Source organism: Ischnura elegans, chromosome 9, assembly GCF_921293095.1.
Source record: "Ischnura elegans chromosome 9, ioIscEleg1.1, whole genome shotgun sequence".
Classification (NCBI taxonomy): Eukaryota; Metazoa; Arthropoda; class Insecta; order Odonata; family Coenagrionidae; genus Ischnura; species Ischnura elegans.
In genome coordinates this window covers 84314543-84330025 of record NC_060254.1, presented here as the reverse complement: position 1 = coordinate 84330025, position 15483 = coordinate 84314543, and the positions used below count along the sequence as shown (strand labels likewise).

General features: G+C 39.2%; 1 long non-coding RNA gene across 2 annotated transcripts; it reads left to right on the top strand.

The window, feature by feature from the left end:
• Positions 1-9182: 9182 nt before the first annotated feature.
• LOC124165966 lies at positions 9183-13145 on the top strand. 2 transcript variants are annotated; one of them, XR_006866369.1, is made up of 3 exons: positions 9509-9806; positions 10026-10292; positions 12943-13145. It is a non-coding gene; the product is annotated as an uncharacterized LOC124165966 (long non-coding RNA). The 2 variants fall into 2 exon arrangements; XR_006866368.1 differs by lacking the exon at positions 12943-13145 and having other exon boundaries at positions 9183-9806; positions 10026-10388.
• The last annotated feature ends 2338 nt before the right edge of the window (positions 13146-15483 follow it).

Below are 15483 nucleotides of genomic sequence, written 5' to 3'. Positions count from 1 at the left end.
AAGCTAAGGAAAGTATTTTCCTGTTAAAAAATGAGGCTTACTGTTTCCACCCATTTCAAGCGATCTTAAATAACTCACTGAATAGCTCTGGTGACGGTAAACAGCTTCGGTGGCCAAGTGATGGTGCCTTCTACGATATCGGGAGTTTTCCGAAGAACGATAAATTACAGACCCCCACGCGTGGAGGTAAAAGTTTCCACTCCTTGTTTCTCCGTCCCCCTATTGTTCGGAAGAACTTTCCCATCCACCCACCATCGTTCTATATGGAGAGGAATCCATACTCCTTTCACTACCACTTGACCTAGAGTGTGTCATTGGGATCCAAAACATGACGGTCGCACATACTACTACCTTAGTAGGCCTTGAATTTTTGAGAGATATATTGTACGTTATTGTACGTTTACATCTGCAGTAAGTATAGGTCACGTGTTATGTGGCAGATCTCAACCATCGATCTTGAATTTACTAGACAGTACTCTCCAATGCTCGAGAATGGCACATAGTAAATGTAAGCAAAAGAGATTTTCAGCTTCTGCGCATGCGGGTGAGATTTCAATGGCAAACTTAACTTACTTAATTGATGAGATTGGTCCAGTCTCGTGCCTCACGAGTAGTATGGGCATAAGATTTTCCTGAAAACAAATTTACAAGAGAGAGCATCAGCTGCGCTTGACACCTAGAATGAAATAGCAAAATCCGAGGTCACGTGAGTTATATGATGGCTCCAATTGGCGGAGTACGACGATAGTTCGTTTTAATGTTGCTTATTTAAATTGGAAATTATGTATCTAATACTTTAATACTCATGAATAGGGAAATGTTTCCGAATTCAAATAAAATATAATGACTTGTATTTACTTGCCAAAATTCTCCCATTTCGCGCAATGGTACAGAATTTAGGGTTACAATGTTGGCCTATGCCTTTGGTAAATGGGCAGCCATCATACGCGGTAATGCTGCTTTTTCCTATGCATTTGGGACCACGGTCTTAGAAGAGAGACAAATATTTTTATAAAATTTGTACGATAGGAGGCTTTAAACGCTGCTGATTTCACCCTCATATCAAGAGGCATCATGTCAACTACAACGACCACCCAATGCATGAGTGTAAGAAAACACACTCTGGCATATTACTGTTGTATGCATGCGCCCAATCTTTTTCGAGTAAAGCATTTGGCTCGATTCGAAGCTCTAGAACAAGGTATTCAAATAGCCCTTTACTGGAGATTTCGAAACCTTTTGTTGGGCGCATAAATTGAGGTGACCTTTGGGGACACGCGAATTGCAAATTCGTCATCGGAAGGCAAGAAGACACAGCCCGCCTTGGCCCTGTTCCTTCAAGGTTCTGCCGCTGTGTTCCTCGCCGCTTTTGCACTCCGAGCGTCATCGGGAATCGCATTATGCAAAACTGTTGCCGACTCTTCGGTCGCCTTCCGTCACGTCGTTTAATGGTCCGTAAAAGGCCCGCGCGGAACCCCAGCGTTTGAATAATCCCGGCTCCGCAACTTGCTCGTCGATTGATTTCAGCATTCTTACCTACCCGCGTGCATTTGTGTCGTGGGCCTCTAGTATACCACGTTGAGCTTCTCCGACTCACAGCCTCCTTGAGGTGGGAGTTTCGGTTCATATAAGGATTCCATTCACAGAATTTGATCCATGGCAGGGATTCGATTCTTCTAATCGTTCATTATGTGCGACTTTGACAAACATGGAAAGGACAATGGCAAGATATCAGCTGAAAATCAACAAAAAGAAGGCTAAGAGATTAGTTTGCAGCAAAAAAGAGGAGACTAAGAAGAACCATTAAGCTAGAAAAGCATAAGCTTGAAGAGGTGAAAGAGTTTTCTTACCTGGGAAGCCGAATTACCAACGATGGACGAAGCAAGAAAGAAATAGTCAGTAGAATAGCACAGGCGAAGAGGGCTTACTACATAAAGAAGAATCTTCTTACAGCTGAGAATACAACCATAAAAGGAAGGAAACAATTCATCAGATGCTACATATGGAGTATGGTTCTCTATGGAAGCGAGGCTTGGAGGGTTTGGCTTTCGTTTAGTTTCCCTTGGCATCCCTGCTAGTATTATACGATCCTATGGATTAAACCAAACCCACTAACTCATGACGCATGCGTAGGGGATCCTTACTTTCTGTAATTTGGAGGTGAGTTGTAAAGCGTGGGTACTGGTTATTAGCTTAATTACAACTGAATGTAGAAGAGCTTGATAGGTGAGGATTTGGTCGCAATATTAATAGCAAGACCTAATCAGCCCTCTCTCTCTCTATTCTCCTGGTGATGAAAAGATTATTTTTGTACTTTTTCGTGCATTGTATACTGTTTTTGGATTAATCGTGTTTTTTCAATCTATTCTTATTTCATTTTTATTTTCTACTTATTACTGGTGAATCATGTAAACCGATTAAAACAGAGATATAAAAGAAATTTCTTCCAAAACAACTATAGATAACGCCATCAGTTGCGAAATATAAATATATTTTTCCATATTGAAATTTAGTTAATTAGATCACAATGGAACAAAATTTCTAAAATCTGATAGTTGACTATTGTATTGTCATCAGAATCAAGCGAGCAAAATTTCAAGCCCATACGACAGTGGGAAGTGGGCTAAAAATCAATGACTGGATTTCATCGATGAAGCAGACAAACGGACGAAAAGAAAAAGCTAGTAAATATTATGTGATGGGATGCTGGAAATCATAAATCCATACTCCCATTTTAATCGAACTACTAGTGGCGTAACTAAGGGGGGCATGAGGAGATAGATCCCCCACCAAAGCCTCAGACAAAAAAATAGTTTAAAACTATTGTCTAGTTTTGACATATAATAACTGCGTCTGCTTAAAGTTAAATTTTAAGCGCCAAAATGAGGTAAAATCAAGGAGGTTGTAAATATTTGGAGACGCTGTTTCCGAGTTTTTGGCGTGGTCAAAGTTTTTCCATCTTAGTTTGACAATTTTTGGACTTCGTCTCCGACTGATATTTTGAGGTGGCTAAGATTTGTTCCAAAAATGAACTAAATTAACCCTTTCCAACCCGGAGCTGATTCTGGAAGAAACCACATTTCAAGATTTTTCAGTTTGAAAACTTGAAAACTTTGCACTCAATGATAACTATCCCTGCAGCTAAATATTTCGCCATTAAAACTTTCACTACAAAATAATAGGTAGTTTAGATAATTCCTTAGTAGAGCTTAAAGTTTTAACATTTTTGATGTTGCTTCGAAGCAACATTGGGCTATAAAGGGTTAAGTGAAAAATGCTACCATAATCATTAGTATCTCGCCGGTGATTATCATAGAATATTTCTCATCATTCGCGATACTTCTACTACTGTATTAACTCTGTGTCTGTTGGCCACTTTACTGGTGAGGATATCCTTGAAAATATACTTTATTATTGTATTTGTTAATTTCCGTTGGCTATAATAAAATTCAATACATGTATAAGTGCAGGTAAATGACTACTTTACTCTCGTAAAATTTTATTTTCAGTTAGCTGGTTGTAGAACGTAACCGTGGCGATTGATAATAATTTTTCCCTGGTAAAAGATATTTTATTCATAATTTCGCGAAGCCTACCAATGAAGTAAGAAAAAAGATTGACATTGTGCATTCCATAGTTTATTTTAATTTATTAATGAGTTATGACCAAAATTTTCACCAAATAGTCAGCATTGACCCTTATGGGATTGTTAATTCTGTCCATCCTATGGGGGCCAACCCCACCCCCCCCCCCCCCTCCCAAAGCATATGCCTAGTTACGCCACTGCGAACTACTATGTGCTGGAATTAGTTTAGAAAGTCTCCGAAGGTCCTAACTGTGTTCCCTCTCTTCTCTTTTCCCAATTCCACCGAATGGCTGAGATTATCTTCTCTCTATCTGAGATCATAGGCTGGTGAAAGTCAAGAAACGTATTTTCTCAAATGCCGTGACAGGAAATAAAAGAGCTATGATTTCAACTCTGAGGACTTCATTGCATGTAATAAAGAAAGGAATTCAGCTGATAATGAAAAGAATCGGCCCCAAACTCTAATCTTAATATGCTATTAAAATGCTTGTGAAATAAATAGTTCTTAGAAATTCCTCCCGTGGCGTCGTGAAAACTTAGAAAAGGCTACTTCCACGTGAAAATTTACGGCCTAAACCTGCTCCGGCAGTATTTTCGTCTTTTTCTCGGTGAGTTCTACGGTGGATATATTTTCCAGGTTTATTAGCTATTCACTGCATTGAAAATTTGAGTAGAATATTTTATGTTCAACGGTGACGTTAAAAAAAGTCAATAAAATCGTCAGAGGTACAATGGTATTGGGAATTAGTAGATGTGAATAGAAGGAATAAGCCATGCAAACTGAACGGTTGTTACACATGTTGAAAGATAAGAAAAGCGCAGTTCTTGATAGCAATCGCAATTTATAGCAATTCATTATCGCGCATTCATAATGGGATATTTGCGTTCTGTATGTAACGCCTATACAAATCATTGGAATCAGGAATGAGAGTTCAAAATATTTAAATGAAATTAACTTTATTATGTAGGAAAACGATAAAACATGAATATTAATTTGATACATGAAAGACGATGGTGAATATCTCAAACTTTCTGAAATTAACCTACGGTGGTAGATAGTAATTATTCATTTCAATGTAAGCTCATGATTAGTTGTGTACCTAGGGTTGAATGGATTAAGTGGTGGAGTGTACTGATTTAGGTCTCTCGGGTAACTTCACGGGTCAGTCTACCCATGGGCGCAGCTAGGAATTAAGGCTTGGGGGGTTTTAGGTGCAACCGGTGCAACTAATCCCGGGGTTGTGTGGGGGTGTGGAATACACGCCAGGATAAGGTGGAAGTGCGACTTTAATAAATTGCAGAATAGGGTGGTTTCCTATTTTTTTATTGCCTAAATCCTATTTTTCTATTGCCTAAAGATTATTACTCTTGGAGTACGTATTTCACGCTTTTTGATTTTTAAATGGCAATATCTATTTTTTGCGATTAAATGAAAAGTGAAAATTTTCAAGCGCGCGAAAACGCGACGGCTAAGTATGAATGCTGGGAAAAGCCCGTGTGACGTCTGGCTGCTGCTGTGTGAGCCCACCTGGGTGCGAGGCTGTAAACGCCGCTACGATGCAGGCTGCTTACAGCCGAGCATGGCGGTAGCGTAGAGTACCCTGCTAGCAGGTAGCGCTTGGCTTAAATAAGGATTATTAACCCTATCAAACGAAGGAAACTTTCCGACCTTAGGCAATTTTAATAGGTGATTATTAAGAGATGTTTCCCTGAGCTCTGTCCCTCATGCATACATTAGTAATCTCAGACGATGTAAAACTCCTGACTACTCGTGTAGCATCTGGGCCCCTGTGACGTCACGTGGAGTGGCATCGCATCGGCGCCAATCCGGCCTGTTTCAAATGGGGTTAAAATTGACCATTAACATCGTCTAAACTGGGATTTCTAAAACTAAATAATTTGTATATTAAGAATACACCAATGGTGGGTAACGAATCGCATTAATTCCTTTCGTTTTCTTTGATGAAGGAAATTATCCTATTTTAAGATAAATGGTGGGTTTTACGGCTTTCTGAGGGATATTTTAATAACTCTTACACTATGTTGTAATTAATACTAATCCAATTAAGTAAAATGGATTAAATTTAAAAATTTATCTGAGCTCTGGGGGAGGAGAGTTTTTATCCCCAAACCCCTCCCCCTCGCTGCACTACTGAATCTAGCCATCTCCTCCAACGCTTCAACTATACAGTTAGTTGTCAAAACGTTGGATGAGATATATTGGCTGACCCTGGAAGTTACCCGAGAGACGGTAATTACAGTTGAATCCTTTAAATTTTATAGAAAACCCTTACTATGTTACTGAGAGTAAAATGAACTTCTAACATTGATATATAATTTTTTGGAAAACTTTAGTTACTTTTAGAAAACTTTAGTAGACATTAGTCTAAAGGAATTGAAATGAATAGACTAAAGTATGTCATCCACTGTGATTTACAATTGCATTTGGTAACACTTTTGGAATGATTCTAAATTGCATTCCTTATTTTAAAATGTTAAGGGAGGTGAAAAAACTTCTTGATAAGATACGGGGAGACAGAGGGTTTGTATGGAATGACTGATGAGCGAGGAGGAGTGTTAAAATCAGTGTTAGAAGGAAGAGTGTTTGGTAAAGGAGGGAGTGTGAGGAAGATAATAGGATTGAAGTGAAAGGGATTAGGCCTTACTCTGGGTGGGAAGTCCATGAAAGGAGGGAGGATTTGGCAATTCTCTTATTTACCAACCTCTTTTTGTAAATTTGGATTTCGGGTTTCATTGGACGACACCATTAGAATTTGTACTATTGCTAGCAGGCCACCCGACATTGCTCGGGAAGGATTGATACGCGGGAAACTTGGAATTCATGAACACATGGCAGGATTTTTAGGTAAAGGAACAAAGTGGGTATGATGATGATAGCAGGGGAGATTAGGGAGGAATAAATTACGCACGGGATCAGCTCATACCCCGCTCCACAACATTGTGTCCGTACGGGCAAGGACCAAAAGCGTCGCTTGAAATCATACTCCAGCAAAAAGATTTGCACCAATAGGATGAATTGTTAAGTAAGCGTAGTATCCTAAAAGTTATGTTTTCCCTATGAGCGTGTCAGGAGGTGTGCCTACCCGGCAGGATGTCCAACCATAGAAGTTGTATGATGTGACGTAACAAACTGTAATGAGAAAACGACGCAAAGGAATCGTTGGATACAACCAGAAGTAGCACTGCGGGCTTTGCGAGCATGAGATGCACCTATGTACTTACTCTGGTTGCAATCCGTGCCGCCGTATGGAAATGCATAGCGGACAAACAAACAGACATCCTCTTTTATATATGTAGATTGTAGAAGATAGATACACTATTGAATTTGTTGCCCACGGTAGGTGCGGTTGTGTCCATACTCTCCCGATAGCTAACTCCGCTTTTTGCTCTTGCTATCTTCGCCGACTAAAAGTCAGTTTCACCCTAGTAGCTTGTGCGACTGTTATGCTCGCGACTAAAGAGCTTTCGAAGATTTACAACAGCGAAAAACCCTCATTAATCCCCGCCTTCACCCTTGAAAAATTTTTCAAACAGAGGAACCGGAGGAAGCGATTTAGGATTTAGCTGAGCCGTGATTTCTCACGCAAAGGTTGTTGCGAACAATTTTCTGAGTCGCCTTGACTTATTACAGTCAGGCGGAGATGAAATAGACATCTGCTTGCGTTGGGATTTCTGTATTAAAACATTTCTTGAGTCGTAATCCCATAGTGAAAAGTTTGTGCATAAATATATGACGATTAAACTGAAGGTTGGAGGAAAACGGGAAAAGCGGGGAAATTGGGAATCGGAAGCACCCAAAAAAAAACGGGAAATCTTCAAGCTATTGGGATCAGTTTTGTACGTAAAATTTGAAAGGTTCTGAATATTAATGTAATGCTCTGTTCTGAATACTAATGTAATTTATAAAAGAATGAAGCATTTATGCAGGCAATTTCCGAATTTATACAATCCATCAACAAGGTTTTTAGTTGAACATTTTGAAATGTAAAGGAATTTTCAAGCTCCATAAAATCATGTAGTGTGCTTTATATAGTAAGAGCACCCTGAATTTATCCTGCCCGCTGAAATTGCACTGCAGTACGCCTTGAAATTATTCTGCCTGCATTGCATAATTTTTTGTGCTGCCTGACATTATACCACATAATGCTACCCATCACTGCATTTTGAAATAATATTGGGAATGTGGTGGCCCAATGGGTAGTGTTCGGCTGCATAACGAAAGATCTACTCAAGCTAGAGTATCAACTGTTGTGAAACCGTTGGGCATCCCCAACGAACATCCTCGGGGTCCGAGGTAGCTCAAGGAATGGAACCCCCCTTTCTGAGAGTTTTAAAATCACACATCTTAGGATTATTCTGAGATGATCTCTAGCCTCACATATCCGAACTAATCTTCGAGTTGAACCATTGAATGAGTTATTTGCGAAAAGAAGTGTTTTCCGAAATATCTTTTGCTAAAACAATTGAATTTATGTCTAAAATCGGCCCTAGGCATAGCGGGATACAACACTAAATGTGTTAAAACCGGAGGTTCGTCTACTGGAGGAATACAGAAAAGCGGGAAAATTGAGAATCGGAAGCCATCTAGTTCAACCGTAAAATAATTTTCACTCGCCTTCAATTCGCTTTTCTTTTGACATTATTCTAAGAGTTTCATGTTGTGAACTAGTTCATAATAGTTAGCTCTTTCAATTTCCTTGCGTCATTGTTTACGATTTCATGAACTTACACCAAGAAATACATTTCAACTTTACATTGATGTATTTCCATTCTGTTCTCTGTAAAACATAGTTTCGCAAGGTAATAAAATAACTTCAAAGTATCGTCCGACAGTGGCGGATCCGGGATAGGGACAAGGTGAGGCTAGGTGGGGAGACTGGGAGGTAACCTCCCAGCAGGGATGCGAATAAAATTACCGCTTTATCTAGTGTAATTTGGATACTTCGGGGGAGAGGGGGCTAGCCGGGCTAGCCCCATCTAGCCCCTATCTTGATCCGCCACTGTCGTCCGGGCTTTCGTTTTCGAACAAAAATACTTAAGACAGCCAATGTCTCCATTATGAGCACATTTTCATCACTGTAATTCATTAATTTCATTCAAATTTCTTTGTACTTATCAACATTGTCAGGACCGCTTGAGTATCTGTGATAATTTTGTCTATACTCACCCCTCCCTAACGTATAGGAACGCTGTGAACAATTTTTAGGGCTTCTGCGAGGTATCTCTGCAGTATTTACTGAAAAAAATATTTATTTGTGAAAAATTGTTTAAATTATTGTGTATATCTTTACCCAGATCGACACTTTAAAGTGAGGGGGTAGTGGGCCGGCCATTACGCAGATGGAAATCTTGCCCGAGGCGTAGCCAGGAATTTCGTTCGGAGGGGAGTCCAAAATCAGGGGGGAAATTTACTGAAAAACCGGGCACTAAGTAATGAGTTTTAACTAATTTTAAGACTTTTCATAATCGAAAAACTTAATTTGTCAAAGAAACATTTTGTAAATTCCTGATTTTTCAATAATTTGTTTTCTTTTATGAAGGAAAATAATTGTATTTTTATATTTCGGGGGGGGTCCGGACTCCCCCCCCCCCTGGCTACGCGTAGCCTAAGCCACTGATTCTTGCATCGGAAATATTATGGTAAGACACCTGCGGGGGCCGAAGTGGACCGATAAAAACTAAATAAATTCATAGTCAATCGAATCTTCGGCATTCCGATGGAAAAAATTTACTGAACGTAAAACCGAAACATACGTTTGCACTCATCTGCTAACCAACATTCAGCATCTCCCACCACTAATTGCGACTGATTAGAGCTCCATCTTACATTTGGCTCCCGAACAAAACTCCTGTAAACAGCACTAAGAAATTAATCAATATAATATGTTTGCTATCAAGTTCCGCACCGAGTAAAAGCCAACGTTTCGATGAAATATTCATTTATGGTATTCAAGGCATTGGCTTAATGAACATTATTTTTCTCCAAAATCTCTAGACGGTATAAAACGCTTTAAAATTCGATAACAATTCGTAAATAAATCTAAATCGCTGAGAAAGAACGAATTCGTATATAACAATAAGACAATCTCCGGCGACAACCAAATAAACAACTCCCTAGTGACGAATGGTTTAAATATTAACATGCCTGAAGTAAATCGATTAGGAAAGGAAATGTAAGAAAAATACATGTGTTAAGGTGGTAAGTAGACAATATTCTCTCACAAATTATTTATGTGCGCAAGTGAATACCTTTTGTTATCAAATTATCGGTGTATATCTTCTAGGCGTAATATTTTTTTGTTCGTTAAAAATCTAATTACGTCTCCCGTTTTATTTTATTGGGTATTGACATTTTCTATGCACGCGCAAGTGAATTTCTAGTTGCTAACGTCTCAAATCCATTGCCATTATATTTTAGCCATCAAAAAGTATAACATCGGAACAGCGGGTGATTGGAATATACACGACCGTATCTGCGAGCAACCTTCATCATGTCGGGAGAGGAGGACAACCCCGATAACGAGGGGGGAGAGGCTGAGGAGGCAAGTGCCCAAAGAACTAGCTGTGACACTCAGAACGGATCTAATGGCGATTCGAAGGGACTTATGTTCTATCTGACTTGTGGCTGCTGCGGCAAAAAATCTGGTGAAGAAGAAGAAGAAGAAGAAGAAAGTTGAAGTAATTGGTAAATAATCCGACAGTGTAAATTCAATTATTATGATTTCAAACTGTACTTACTCATACTGAAATAATGTCAATAAATTCCGAGAAAAATCGCTAATAGATTTTTACCTCATAAAGTCCGAAGTTATTCGATCAACCTTTGAGTTTACACTAACTTCAAAGCGAGAAAATGAAAGTGAATTCTTAGCGAAATAAAACAAATCAAGACGTTAATTGAGGGAATTCTAAACGGTGGGCCATAGATATGTAGAATTTTTTTGCATCCCACATTTTGCTGTAAATGATGAAATGAAACCAATGATACCAATGAAATAAATAGCATTCATTGCTAAATTTCTCCAATCAGGAATTTTGATGTGTATTTAATTTCACTTAACCACTGGTTTAACTTGAAGTTTGGTTTAAATAGGCCCTCATATTGAGCCAGTCTGCAATCGTTTGTCGTAAAAATTCTGTGTTTATTTAATAATTCCATATCCATGGCACCAATCCTTCCTAATAGTCCACTCCATGCATTGTAAACCCATAAGGTAGGTCTTTCAAGACGAAAACTTTTTTAGATTAAGGCATTTAGGAAACATACAGCGCACAAATTTCCATTTTCTAGGGCATGTCCTCTATAACACAGAGCAGTAGGTGTAGTCAAGTGTGGTCCAAAGCATGTGTAGCACCACTCCAATTGTTGAGAAACTTTTGTGACACAAGTTACAAGCAAAGCTCTGCTATTATTTTTCCGTTTTCTATTAATACAGGTAAGTTCTTCCTCAAGGAATGGGATCCTCCTCTCAGATCCCAATGATTGTGATATATATACACTTATTAATTTAGAAAATAGTCATGGTGATGCAAATTCCAAACTCATAATATCAATGTTGCAAGCATGAAATTATTAATAGTGTGGGCTCTATGAAATTTCTTATAGGCACAGCGAACAATAGGATGTTACTCATGGTGAACAGGAATGTAACCAGGCGCCCCAATATGACTTAAAACAACTTTCCCTCAAGGGAGTCTCAACAAGACTCACGGCCCTGGCGAGTCTCGCACCTTGATGACAGTCTCGTCCCAACAATGCTGAGAAATGAAAGTTTTGTCTCGACTGCCGAGACAAGACTCGCACAGCACTAGTCACAACCAATGATGGCAAATTTACATGTTATTTTCCTTCATTTTGTAGCTGTTGCCATTTTGCAGCTGTCGCCATTTTGCAGCTGTCGCCAATGTGTCGAGATTTTTAAAGATATAAAAATGTGGTTGCCATTATTATACATGGTAACCTATATGGTGTGACTGGAAGTTAAGAATGACCCATGGGTTGGTCATGCATCCAGGACAAAACTAAGGGCCAGGGCCTGACCCAACAGCCAGTCACACTTTTCGATACCTCCACTGCACAAACGCTCAACAAATCACCCACCGAATCAAATCCGCTCACCTAGAAGCCCTAGTAATAGGTACTAGATGAGCGGATTTGATTTGGAGGGCGATCGTTGGGCATTTTTGCAGTGGAGATATTGTTTTGTCATGCTGGGTGACACCAAGCAAAATGGCCAACCATCTGCAACTCAGCCCACTACTCATGATATGAGAGAACTCAATGGTAGGCTATTGCACGTGAAATGCATACATTCAGTGTGTTGCACTACTCCAGGGCTTGATGTCACTTCAGAATGAAGTTTGGGGACTAAATTTGAAAAAAAAATACGATTGGCACCACATAGGTGTTGCTACCAGGTGGCTGCATCTGACACTGGCCTCAGACTAATTGCCCAGTTAACAAAGGCTCTGAAATTAGCAGTACAAATGCTGGTAGTGGGCCTGTGCTACATTCTTGAGGCACTCCATGGGGAGGACCTCTAGCGTTGTCCCTAACAGAAGTGGGCCCAAACGAAGGCCATCCCATGTTCCTCCACTTCCCCTTCACCAACTCCTATATATGAGTGGCCGTTGAGTGAGGAGCCAAGGAAGGTATACCTTTGATTAAAACATTACTTTTTAATTTCCTCATGCATGGATGAGGATTTTATTTTCTGCGAGAATCCAAGAGTCTTGTTGGGTGTCTCGAAGGGGCGAGACTTCTCGAGTCTCGTAAAGACTCTCGACTCAGGCAAGATTCTCACTGTACCGAGAGTCTCGTCCAAGAAATGACAGTCTCGTCATGACTGCAGTGGTCGAGAGTCTCGCACAGTCCTAGTTGTGACCCACTGGTGGGTCATGCCACAACAAATGTGTTAAGGTCACCTAGGAATTAAAATCATATTTTATTGTAACTGTTTTTACGTGTATAAGTAAAATGCCAGAAGCAAAAAACAAAACTAATTTAATTTGGATCATAAGATAATAGTTATGATAAAAAAGAAAGCTAGAGACCTCATAAAATGAAGCTTTTAGTTGTATTGAAATTAAATGTATGTATTAATACAATAAAAGTCAAATGCTTTACTGAAATGTTGAAAATAGCACTGTTGTTGAGTCAAAATTTAGAAAAGTCCAATTTAAAACTAGGTATATAATGATTTCACAATGTGGAATCTGGAGTTTTTCAACAATATTCATGAAGCATTGGAGTTAAGTACTTACTTTATTAAAAGCATCTGTGCAGCAGAAACTTCTTGATATTTTTTTACCAGCCATTTCCTCGATCATTGCAGGGGAGGAACCAGTGGGTCATGCTGCAGCTAGCATTTTAATTGAAGACTATCAGTTTGGGGAAATATTTACTCAGGACAAAACCTCAAAATACCAGGAAATCCATAATTAAGCATGTGAATTTTTCTGGCAATTATACTAGTGGCATTAAAATAATATGAGAAATGTATTCATAAAAATTTTTAAATAAATTTGTGAGCTTCAATGAATAATGACTTAATTAAAAATTCAGTAAATTTCATACACGGCTACACTGGTAAATTAATTTGTATAAAAAAGGCTTCATTTCAGGGATACTCAGCACTGAAGGTATAAGATGTAGTACTTAAAACTTATTAAAATAATAATCATTTTGCGACTAAATTTCCTTGGTTTTTAAACAAAGTTAGGGGTCTATTGTGAATGATATTTCAAGATCCAAGACAGGTCATGTCATCAGAGTTTTGATGCAGTAATGATTATTATGAATTATTTCATAAGAATGAGTGAAGGAGGTACACTTAGGTATGTTTCAAGGGTTATTTCTTGTTTTTAAACGATTTTAGCTTTCCATCAATATGATTTTATTTAAAATTTTGTTGAGTGATGCAAAAATTATACCCTTACCAACGTAGGCGGATCTAGGCGGGAGGTCTGGGGGGGGGGAACATGCCCCCCCCAAAAATATGCTAGATTTTTCATGCGGTCCTGTTATCATTGCGTTAGTTTCGTATTACGAGGTATCCTTGTGACCCCCCAGAACAAAATCCTGAATACGGCCATGCTTGTGCCCCTCCCAGAAAGAAATCCTGGATCCGCCCCTGCTTACCAACTACGTATACATTAATTGTTGAAACCAGTTGGATGGAATAAATGTCGGCCAATTACAGAGTTATTAATTCTCTCATCAGGTTGTACAGTGCTAGGGGTCCCATATTCATATTAGACCATTCGGAGGCACTTTAGAGAATAGGTGTCACTTTCAATCAGTGGCATGTCTATATTGCCACAAAGCAAGAGTGTGTGGCAGTTGCAGCATGGCAGGTGAAGAGATTGAGGAGCCACTTCATCAGTATTAAGAGAGGATATATCAGGATGTCAAGTTTCAAATGTTTTTTATTTAGGACTTTACTTCAAATTTGTTTTGTATGTCGGAACACTTAGGAGATGCTTTTAATTTCTGTGCACATTCCTCATACTGCCCAGGCACTTGGCATATGTGTTCTGCCATCCCGCATCTGGGATCCTTTTGCTTGCTGCATTTGAATGTGTGCAGGGGTGCCGACTTACAAAAAATATTGGGGGGGCCCAAACCGGGGACCTTGCCCCGGTAAATTTTATTAGTAGTGAATTTTAAGTTTTCAAGCATTTTAGAAGAGTCATATGATCAACATTAGAACCCTGTTCACTAGAATCTCGATATCTGGACACTCCGGGGAAAATCGACAAGCCTTACACATTTTTTCCTCACATCTGTAACGAATTTTTGGGGGGGCTCGGGCCCCCTCGGGCCCCGTGGAGTCGGCACCACTGAATGTGTGTCCATTCTAGGCCATAACACCCATCATCTCTCGTCAACTGTGGAATCCATTATATAATCCATGAATTCTATTTACTTCATGCTTGCGAGTGAGCTTTCTTGAGAGCCTGAACACTCTCGGAGGGCTTCACTGATGGGGGATGGGTAGTATCGAGAGAGAGAGAGGAAAAGCAAACTTAATGTCGCCAAATGTACACAGCCGCCCTACTTTGTCACTGAAAACGTGTGAGTCATGGGTGGCAACAGGTATTTTGGCCCTGGTGCCGAGACAATATACCTAATCGTTTGGAAGGTATTGAGGATAATCCTATCACAGAAGCCCATGGCATTGTCAGCTACCGTAATGATCGAGGCACTGCTGGTAAAAGACATATGTACTTAGACACATACAAGGGGAACGGGTGAGGTTTGGCAACACTGCTCCACATGCAGATTCACGATGTTAACAGTATGTCTGAGAGCGACTGACTGAGGCCACGCCTACTGTTTGCTAAATGAACAGAGCATAAGGATGCTGTATCGTACATGATAGAATAATGATAATAATAGGGATCTCATTCAAAAGCCTTTAAACTACATAAACCATTTCACCTTGATGTTTCCATCTAAAAATATTGCTGAAAGCAAGCATGTAAAATAAAAATTGATTTTTTCCTAGTGTATTTATTGGATGTATATTTCTTGGGATCTAATAATGGTAAATTTCTCAAGGTTCAGCCTGTTCCCAGTCATCTTATGCATAATATTTTTTTCCATATGGTTAGTGGCTTCATGCAACTCAGGAAGATAAGGATCATAATATAATCTCTGTAGGACTGCATCTACATGTTATTTTCATAGTTTAATTTTCTGGTGAAAATGTCATAGGCACATAAATGTACAAGACATTGTCAGATTTCTTTTTATGGAACTATATTACTATAAGAGTCAATACCTAGGTTGTTAAATTAAGAACTTTCTGTGAAACTATTTTGAGTGCTTCCACAATAAATTAGAATGGTCTCGGAATAACTTTCAATCACTG